The sequence below is a fragment of the Malaclemys terrapin genome, chromosome 9 (genome assembly GCF_027887155.1).
Source record: "Malaclemys terrapin pileata isolate rMalTer1 chromosome 9, rMalTer1.hap1, whole genome shotgun sequence".
In the NCBI taxonomy this organism is placed as follows: Eukaryota; Metazoa; Chordata; order Testudines; family Emydidae; genus Malaclemys; species Malaclemys terrapin.
Genome location: NC_071513.1, coordinates 64,156,028 through 64,166,365, shown reverse-complemented (window position 1 = coordinate 64,166,365; position 10,338 = coordinate 64,156,028). Strand labels below are relative to the sequence as shown.

The following is a 10,338-nucleotide window of genomic DNA, read 5'->3' as shown; positions in this document are numbered from 1 at the left end:
AAAGTCTATGGCATAGGGTTAAAAACAGGCACTATTGACAGCTTTGATCGTTCAAAGTTACAGCACTGTGGTATTTTATTTATGATATTGTTCTCATTGCACTAAGGCATCAGACAGCCACCAAGGGGGTAATGTAGCTAGATATTGTCTTGTAGGATTAAGCAAGAATTTATGGCACAGCAGTTTCTAGAGACAATGTTGTGGCAGCAGCCACAAACCACACGATTGATTGTTTTTCCAGATATAATGGCGGTGCAGTTATGGATCCTGAGCTTTCTCCTCAATGACAGAAATAAAGCATTTGTCACCCAGAAGCAATGTCTCCGCGTGAACTGGCCATTGAACTGGAATGCTCAGGACTGAAGAGGCAACAACAAAACCAGAGCCATTCCGTGAGACAACAGAGGTAATTTGCTATGTAACATAGTGAGGAGTTAAGTGTGATAGGTGGCAATGGATTTCAATTACAGAACACTGGCACCAACAACCAGATGGAGCACTCACTGAAAAGTGGGTTTTAGTGCTATGGTACTTAGCAAGGAAATCAAAAGTAGTGATTGTTTTACAGGAATGCAACTTACAAGTCACAAAACAATGCAGATATACTGATCCCAATGCTATAGTCCTTCAACAGTCTGATCAGGCCTTTGTATGTAGTTAGGGCTAGAGCACTGTTTTTCAAATATTGGGTCCCAGGAAGGTTCTAAATAGATAGCAGGGCCCTAGGCAAACATATACTTGGAGAGTGAACCTGCCCTGCACTCACCCTGTAGTAGTGGTACCTGTCCCACAAGGCTGGGCCCAGTTTCCTGTTCCAGATCTTGCAGCCTGGTGCATGGGGCCTCAGTGCCACTCAGGTTTAGCCTGTTCAGGGACATGATGTTCCTATAGTGACAGAAAACCCTCCTTTTGTCAGTATAGGGTTCATCTACACTATGGGAGTCATGGCTGGGCCATGGGCAGCCTGACTGCATTGGTCAGTTTCTAAATTGCACTCAGGAGATAAGTAGTGGAGTCAGGGTTGAGCCAGGAAATGGGGCGGGGGGAGAGACGGGGGGAGGTCAAGCACCAAGTTATAGACAGCAAGCAAATAGAGTTGGGGAAAACCAGGGTCAGAAGCCACAGTCTAGGGTCTACAGCAAAGCGAGCAGGCAGCCTGCACTGTCACTCAGACAGCTTCCTATGTTGGCTTCCTGGTTTAGATACCAGCATAAGCTAATCAGTTAAGGACTCATGTCACAGGACATCTCTCTTGCTACCCAGCGACCCTCACTGCTTGGCCAGTTCAGAAGGTTTCACAGTCACAAACACACACTAGGCTGTGTATCTTTCACCAAGGTATGCATTTATTCACCTCTTACATAACAATGTCATGTACTGCAGTTTTCCCTACAGGCCTCACTTGCCAGGCCAGGCTCACCCTCTGAGCATCCTCCACTGCCCTTTGCTTCCTGTTTCCTCCCCTTATATTCTCCCCAATTACCTTGTTACCCAATGATTGTTACCCAGGTGCTCACAATCCCCCACCAGAAAGTGTGTAATTTCCCTCAGCTGGGACTGCAGCCTTCTCCAAGCTGTAGCAATGTCAGTGATCAAGGTGCTGCTGATAGCACCCTGTTATAGGCTGCCACCAGGCCCTGCTAGGCAGTACATCCTACAGAGCCTAGCTGCGTCCCCCAGCACAAACCCAACCTAAGCATCCAATGGTGACACAGAAGCATCAGCAAACCAGAATCTTCCAGGTTCTAGTCCCACAGGTTCTTACATCAGGGCTATGCTGGCATAATCGATTTACCTATGCTGGTATAACCTCTGTAGTCTAGACATGCTCTGCCTAATAACTTACTTTGCAAGAAGCCCCACTGATTACCTGTTGCATAATTAAGAGTGGTAGAATATGGTGCTTCATAACTTGAGCAAGTCATTTAACCTTTCTATAACTCGGTTTACCTGTATGTATAATAATAATTGTTACAATCCATCTCTTAGGTGCTTGGAGTCTTAACTAGCTAATGTCTGTAAAGCAATCTCAGACACCTGAAGAAAAGGTTTTGGGCTTAAAGCCTGACTCCTCTATTGATTTGTTGTGTCACCTTGTTTCAAAAGTAGCCTCTGATTTAGATACCCTCAATTTTGGGGTACCCAAATTGAGCTCCCAGGGTCTTGATTTTCAGAGGTGCTGAGCACTTGTCACACCAATTGTCCTCAATTTGTTTTCTCATATTATAAAGCTTTTTGTGCCAGGAATCAAGTCTTCAATATGTTTTCTTTTATAGCATCTAGGACAGTGGGGCCCTGATCCTGACTGGGGCCTTTAATAGCTACCAGGATTTAAAAATGATTTTTTTCATGTAAGATGAGCCCTAATTTGATCACTAAGTCTAACCAAATGAACAGTATATCGTAAGAAGCAATCTAGTTCTTTGGGGTGTAGATTTACGAAGCTAAGAAAAAAACAAACACACTACATTTGAGGTTGAAAGAGCTATGTGCCACTCACATAGATGTTTAACATAACAAATAAAGATGCCATTAATGTGATTTGCACTACCATAGGCTGTTTTTACACCCCATAATATTTTATAGTAGTAAATAACCCACACCACTAACGCTATAGGACAGTATTGCACATGCCCATTACTGTGAAGTACTGCACTAAATACAGTGACTGTATTGCTGTAAACCCTACATGTGCTTTCGCTGCTTCTCTGGGAAAAGTCATTTTGTCAGCATCATTCAGCATTTATGCCATTTTATATCAAGGAAGCACTGATCATGCAACTCTCTGGATGCAGCACACAGCAGGTAGTAAGTTAGCTGGGATTTCTTTCCTCTGGGTAACTACTGTATGTGATGTAAAATTCATAACATCTCTTGACTGAATCTCAGGGCCATGGAAAGGTCAGCTGGGGCTCTAGACAGCTCAGAGTAAGAGGCATTTCCAGATTTAATGCACTAGGTTTTTTTGCACATCAGCAGTAGGGAATGTGTGCGTTGGATGTGCTGGAAAGGTGTTTGAATGTGACCAGCTGCAAATGTTCCAGTGTGCTTTATTCTTTCTGAGGCCCTTCCCTTTAGTACAAGGGCAGTTTCAAGGGTCAACTTCTGGTCCCACTTCTGCAAGCAATTACTATTAGGAACAGTGCTTACAATCAGGTTGAAATGTCTTTGGTGCAGGGTCTGTCGTTTGCTATGTTTGTACAGAACCTAGTGGAGCGAGGCCCCAGCCTCATTGACCCTTGGCAGCCATGTGTAGAGACCAGGCATTTCATGTGATAATCATGTCTCTGGCAGCCTTGTCACACATTCCCACGTCTCACCTGGATTCTCACACACCTAGTTGAGCTTCAGGGAGGCAGTAGGCATTTGCCTGCAGTTCTGCCCATTGGCCACCCATTGAACAGGCAGCCTGGTGCCCTTGTTCTGCTCCTACTCTGGATCCCAGCCACAAAGGAGTAGCTGGGAAGAGAAACTGATAGCAGTAGCAACTGCAAAGCACAAGGCGAGGCCCTTGACTCCCTGATCCTCAAGAACCAGCAGTAGCAGGCTCCCTCTAGCAGCCACATACATCCCAATACCCACCTGTTCCACTATACACCTCAATAACCCCAGGCAACAAGCAATCACGCAGCATCCAGCCACCCCAGCACCAACTCATCTAGCACCAATGCAGATTCTTCCAAACCCCCTCCCCCACTATTACTCCCTAGGCAGCCAAATAGTGCCCAGATCAGTCAGCTCTCACCCAGCTATCCCCTGACAACTTTTAGCGTTCACCCATCTCTAGTGCCCCCAGTGACAGCTGCCATGTTTTGTGCAGCTCCATGTTCTACCCCAGCCACTGCTTGAGACAGGATGTGTCAAAGTTTATGGTTTATATACAAATATTTGCAAATATGCAAATTATCTAATTTGATAATTTAATAAAATGTCATGCTTGGTGATGGCGCTGCACACCACTTATACTATGTCCATCACCCAGGTATCTGAGCACCTGATTTTAATGGGATGCAAGTGAATGAAATTACTCAAAAGCACTGGATTAAAACAGGAGATGATTTCATCTGATGTAAGTATGGAATTATACTTCTTAAACTAGATCTGTATTTGGCCCATGCTCTGTATTGCTTACGGTACTAATTTAGAGTAAGTTGCTGTGAGCCAAGATGGTGGAAGTTGTTTAGGCTAGAGGGGAAACTGTTGCCACCTGATCTGCTCAGTGTGGTGGATATTTTTCATGTGGACAGTATCTAATGCTTTAAAGGGACACTGCAGTGTCAAATTAGGCCCAAATTTCAGTTTTGTAAAACTAAGCTTTTATAGCACTTAGGATCAATAGAAATGTGTCCACTCCAGTTTTTAATTCTAGTAACTTTTTAAAATCAAATAAACATTCCTCTAAACTGTTTTTAGTGGAAGAAGCCCTCATTGTGAGCAGCACTGATGAAGCATGACTAGGACTTCCCATGAATAAGTAGCTTCTCTTCATCGGGGGTTTTAATACTAGGATTTAAGTCATAATCTTTAAAACAAATATTTTGAAAGGTGGATACTAAGGGTTGGGTCTGTATAAATGCAATTAATAAGACTCTGAATTAGTCTCTTTAAAAGTAACAAAAAAGTTAGCTTTGAATTTAAAAAAGGGAAGTGAATGGCACCTACCCAGCCCCAGAGTAAAGACTCCCATGTAATTATGGAGATGGAAGACTAGAAGCAGGTTAGTCAGGGTGGAGGCTACCCACTTTCCTACAGAGAGTGCCAAATAAACAGCGAACTAGCCTCGTGGCTGGGCAGTATGAGTCAGCAGACCTCAGAGCCCAACATCTTCAGACAAGAGTTAAACCAGTGGAGCAGAGTTATTTACAGTCAGCGTACAGGAACATGGAAGAGCAGGTCCACCTTAGAACTGGCTGCCCTGAACCTCCATTTCAGAAAACTGGTCTCATGATGGAAGAGGACCAATGTGAAATAGAGGGGAAACTCCCACTGATGCAATAACCAGTTCACTGAAAACAGTGGGAGCCTTAATGTAACACAAGACTCAAGCAGCTTCAGCATTGTCTTCATGCCCCTTGCATGCTCACCCAATACTCTGCATCTGTGTAAAGGGGTATCAGAATCTTGCCCTCAGTTGTTATCAAAGGGAGTTTGTTTGAATATGACCTGGAAAAAATTGAGTCAGGGTCTTGGGATTTGGCCCACAGGCAGTTTCAGTTAACACAGTGACAGAAGTAGCAACTAATGAGATTGTCATGAACTTTCCTGAGAGTGAATAATAATTTCTCTGTTTTCCTGACAGTCATGTCATAAAGTAGTCCTGTGATCTTCATACTTCCCAGCTGTAGATCAAAAAAACTCACAGCTCCTGGGTACTCATAAATACCAAGTCAGTTCAAAAGAGAGTCAAAGGTTTGGGAATAATGTAGCATGCCTGCCTCTGTCAGCACTCAGGCATGTTTTATAGATGGAAGTAGTTGACTATCAGTATGGACTGTGAGCTTAGAAAGCAGACATAGGCCCAGACTCTCTGCTGCTGTGGGAGCAGCAGGGGGGGCTATCAGGGAGCAGGTTACATTTCTCATTCTCTTCTTGTCCCACTCCTCCCTGCTGCTCAGCTTAGAGCAGCCTGGGCTTTGCTTTAACCTACACCAGCTGGCTATGGTCCCCAAAGGACTATTCCTCAGTTCGGGGTTGTCTGAGTGCTGCCCATCCCTGACATACTCCTGTGACATTGACTGTGCAGTGGGTGGCGTAGGAGATCTTACGCAAACACTTGTCTCTTACCACTAAATTCTTTGCTTTGAGATACATGAAGAAAATGATTACTTCCTGGTGCAACTTGGTCTGCTCCTTCATTAGTGTGGAACTTGATATTATCTGATAACTGACCTGATACTTTATAGAACAGCCTGTTCTGGTGCCGTCTCAACCTCAAACAGTGGCCAAAGCTCCGGTTAGGACACAGTGCAAATGCAAACATCTACCTCAGGTCCAGAGAAGTATGAACTCTCCGAAGTGTTACCAACCCTTGCAATTTTATCCTGAGTCATGTGATAGTTGTTTATCCTAAAACCCCATGTGACTATGTGCGAGTCTCTGCTTTCATTTAAAAAACATAGTTTCTAGCCCTCGTGGTTGCAGACAAGATCTTGAAAATGCATCTCAAGTGTGACCTAAAGGCTCAGAAACCAGGAAGAAAATTTTTATATACAAAAACTTTATGATTTTTAAGCCAGTTTTATGATTTTTGAAAGCTTGGGTTGGCAACATCATCTCTGTAGTTGTTATGTTCTATGTATGGTCTAATTTTTTTTAAAATTAGCATTGTAACAACCTATTTAATATCGTTACATGATAACAACCAGGCAAGTGCAGACAGGCACATGTATGGAATTACAACATGAACACAATCAAGTATGGAATTCAGATATGACCCTGGGAACTCTGCTTTCCCCTTTCTTCCAGAAAATATGCATATAGTTTCTTCACTCTTTCAGGTAATGAGGCAAGACCCATCTCTTCACTAAGCCTCCCTCCAATAAAACCAACAGGGTCAGCCTTCAGAAGGGCTGGTGAGAGATAAGAGAGGAAGAAGGAAAAAAAGAGACGAATTTTAAAAAGCCAGTGTTATATAGAAAGAAGGATACAAAAGAAACTGAAATGGTGAGAGACCAGTGATAAGATTATCAGGATTTTCTGAATGCTAAGTAAATTGATATGAACGATGCCAAAGTACAATGATAATAGGGTCTTAAAAGTATGAAAGATATGACAGACAGCAGACAGGCTGTCTGTTGTCTGAAAAACAACATTGCCATTGGGTCACATTCAGAAGGTTTTCTTCACAAGCATAAAGACAAGAAGCTTAATGGGTCTGATTCTCTTTTATTAATAGTAATTATTATTTGTATTACAACAATGGCACCTCTACTGGCCCGAGTCAGGATTGGGGCCCCGTTGTGCGAGGTGCTGTACATAAAGATAAATAATACATTTGGTGTTCCTATTACTTGCTTTCTGGTTTTTGTGTCTTTAGGAATCACATTATTAGGCATTTCTCCACAACCACAAGAAGTAGAAACTTACTTTTTAAAAAAGAAAAAGAAAGGTGAGAGTCTCGCGTGATTGCATGATTCCAGAAACTGGAGATTTACTGAAAACACTAAATATCACAAACTCACAAAAAAAATTGTGAGTTGACAATACTGGTTGCAGTTCATTGAGCAGGCCTGATAATGACAATATAAGGACAGTGGCGTAGGTTGGTTTTCAGATCACTGGAGATACTTTTGCAAATGCTATTCCAATAACTTCTTCATTCCTGGCAGGAAAACAAAATGTGTCATATCATGGTGTAGTACTGTGGAGCCTTGTAGAGCTCTTTGGGAATAAACCGATGGAATACAATGTAACCCCCTGCACTAGAGGGTGTCCATATAGTGCTGTGGTATTCTAGTCCCTTTTGGAGATTTGGTAGTGTGCTGTGTGTATCATGAACTCTGCTGCAAGGGCTGGAGTGACTCTTGTGTTTTTTCTCCCATGAAATATACACGTCTGCTAAGTACAGATGTGAGTGCTGGCAGAAAAGAACAGTAACCTACCTTGACCACCCTTCCCATCCCATCCCACCCCACCCCACAGCAGCCAAGGACAGGAGACACATTGCCCTGGGGGGCTTCCCAAGCTTGCAACTGGGGGTTCCTTTAGTCCAGGCCTCTTAGGAGGCAATTCAGCTTTGCCTGTAGATCCCACTGACAGAGGACATTCCCTTCATTGGTCTCGCTGAGGGGCAGCTCTCTGTTGTCCTCCTATTATCCAGCTTTAGTGGTGGGCTCATGTCTCCTGCTTGCAGGTTCACCCTCCTGGCCTTCCCTCTGCAAACAGCCTCCAGTCCGTAGCTGCCAAGATTTGTGCAGCTCCCTGGGATGTTTTAGGCAAATGTAATGAACTGATTTGCATATTTGTAAATAACTTGTCTATGACCGTAGACTCTGATTTGTGGTCAATATGTCCATTTCTGAGCAGTGGCACACAACTTGGTATCTTTTAGGCTGAGGTAGGTAGGAGTGCAAGATACAGGATGCTCAGCCGTCCCAGCCCGGTCTGCTGTTTGCCTGATTCTCTTACCCTCCTGACAACACTTCCTCTTCCTGGTAACATAGTGCCCTCTATTGCCTTGAAGCTGAGCCGGGTCTGTGGCCCTCCCAGAATTTCATGTGACCCAGTCCTTTCCACCCAGCTCATTTGAGGCAAGAGGATGTTCCCATCCAATGATGAACCAACAGCTTCATTGCAATCTTTAGGATTTTAATTTGAAAGAAACTGAGGGAGGGGGAACTAGAACTTGGGTGGTGTTTAATATAATTTGATGTTAAAAATGTTGATAATGGCACATTATGATTGAAAATGTAATAAAAATAAACTCAGGAAAGGTTATGATTTCCCATGGCAACTGTAACTCCCTCTTGGCATGCATGCAGCAATTTGTACTATGGTATACGCTATTAAACTTCCTAGAGAGTTTACCTTTGGGCTGAGAATAGCTGCACGCACACAGCTAACAACATACAATCAGACTGAAGGTAAAGTTCTGAAAAGCTGTAAGAGCCTGAAAATTAAAAGTTGAAATGAAAGGGCCTCGCCTCCTCAACCATAACTTTAGCACCACTGCCCGATTGCTTTGTCCACAGAAGCTCCAGAGTGAAAGAGAATCTTGTAATCACTCAAACTGCAACTGGTATCCTATCTGTTTTAATCAGATTTTAATTTGAAGCCCATAGTAGTTACTTAATTGATTTAAAGAAAGTTTTGGTTCAAAATATCAGTGCATTTTGGCTCTTGTGTACTTGGAGCAGCCTTTGTTTTAAGAGTCTGCGTATGTGCATGGGTGTTTGTGTACAACACTGCTGAAAATATTAATTCAGCACAGCAGTTCTACCTTTGTATTCATCCAAACAGGAAGTCAGTCTGTTCACAGTCACTCTATCTTTCCAACACCCTCCCCCTGCCAGCCAAGAGGAGGAGTTTACTCATTACATACCAGTCACTGGCAGATCCCATCTTTTATTTAGGCTTTCTGAAGGCTGACAAAGGCATTCTGTTTCAATAGGAGCTCAGACCTTTATCAGCTTTTACTTGTTCACTTGGTAGAAATCTGAGAGGGAAAAGGTTCAGCCTGTACCTTGGATTGATACACCGTGGGAGACTGAAGGACTAAAACTTCAAGGGGAATTGGGTGTGCTGCAGGAACATGACGGAGAATGAAACGCCAGCTGGGCTGATAAGTGGAGCCTCTGTGTAATTTACGTGTCTGTTTGTGGAAACCTGGCCAGAGAACACACACAAACTAGGACAGCTACGTCCCACCTTCCTAGAGGATCTGATCCAGAGACCGGAACAAGGGTAGGAAAGCAGGTTCTTTCCCGCTCCCCTCTTTACAAGAAAAACAGGCTTTCGGAGTGATTGTTCATCTATTTATAAAGTGTTACATCAGCTAGCCAGGAAATCGTGTCTCCTCACCTCTTCTAGCCTTGTTTTCAAAAGTTACAGCCTGACCTGATTTTCGTCGTGGTTTATGTGCTTAAATTTACAGAGAGACGAGATACTTTGCTAGGAGTTAAGTAGGTGGTGAGGAGCTAGGACTATAATAAACTGGGAATGAATTGATTTTTGCTAGCTGAGTTTGTGTCTATAGAAGCAAAATGTTTTAGATGAAGGGAGAGGAGATGAATGTTGTTAACACTTCTAGAAAGAAAATCACTGGTAATGCACTGTTTTGCTGAATATTGATTGAAAAATTCTTAAATTGTTAAAGCCAGAAAGAGTAAAGAGATTGCATTCTATCTGGATGGGGTGTTAAGTACTTAATAGCTGAGAGATTCTTTTATTTAAAAGACTTCCTGAGCTTTTTCATTTTTTAAGGTCTGTTGTTAACACGTTCTGGGAACCAGCTTCTGGCCAACAGTATGATTATTCTGATTAGTGCAGAAATGAAGGAGATGGCACTGACTTTTCATAGTTGTTTTAATGCCTATGAAAGCCCTGGGATTTCCCCCACATTACAGGCACCACCCAAGGCAGAGTGCAGAAGCAGAACTGCCAGATGGCCTGATCCTGTTCCCATATCATCAAGAAAACTACCATTGATTTCAATTGGAGGAGAATTGTGCCCCCTTTTGTAGCTTGCCTCTCCTCCCACCCTCATGTGTGGTCTCCGTACTTAATAGCCCTGCATCCATGGATGGCTTTTCTCATCTTGTTAGCAATCTGCTCACTCAGTTTCCATTCAGTGGATGTCAATTGTATAAGTTCCTGATTCACACCCTCAGGGATGTAAAT

At 43.2% G+C, this 10,338-nt stretch overlaps 1 protein-coding gene across 1 annotated transcript in view; it reads left to right on the top strand.

The window, feature by feature from the left end:
* Window positions 1-9,066: 9,066 nt before the first annotated feature.
* Window positions 9,067-10,338, top strand: part of PIK3CB (phosphatidylinositol-4,5-bisphosphate 3-kinase catalytic subunit beta) — a 210,790-nt gene continuing 209,518 nt past the window's right edge. Inside the window, exon 1 of the mRNA XM_054040185.1 lies at window positions 9,067-9,402. The gene's annotated coding sequence lies outside the window, so the exon portion shown is untranslated. The remainder of the gene's footprint in view (window positions 9,403-10,338) is intronic.